Raw genomic sequence first — 378 nt, 5'->3', positions numbered from 1 at the left:
ACACTGGATACATAAATTTGAATATATATAACAACTGATTTTATTATCAGGTAAAAGACACTACATGCACAGTGTATATATAAAATGTTCATAGCTTTCTGCAATTGGAAAGATAATTGGCATATTCATCAATTAGTATCCTTTTTATACTTCTATTAGAAAGGCTAAGTTTGCATTTATTGTAAGTACTCAAGATTCCCAAAGGGAATTTGGATCTGGGAATATATTTAATGTGAACAATTAAAACGAACAGGCAATAGTCAACAGAATTTTTTTAAAGAAATGTTTCTATTTAATTTTACCTTATTTACTTATTTATTTATTTATTTTAATTTGACCAGAGAGGAAGAGAGAGAGAGAGAAAGAGAGAGAGAGAAA

Source organism: Tupaia chinensis, unplaced genomic scaffold, assembly GCF_000334495.1.
Source record: "Tupaia chinensis unplaced genomic scaffold, TupChi_1.0 Scaffold142961_1, whole genome shotgun sequence".
Lineage (NCBI taxonomy): Eukaryota > Metazoa > Chordata > Mammalia > Scandentia > Tupaiidae > Tupaia > Tupaia belangeri.
Note: the sequence above shows the minus strand (reverse complement) of the source record.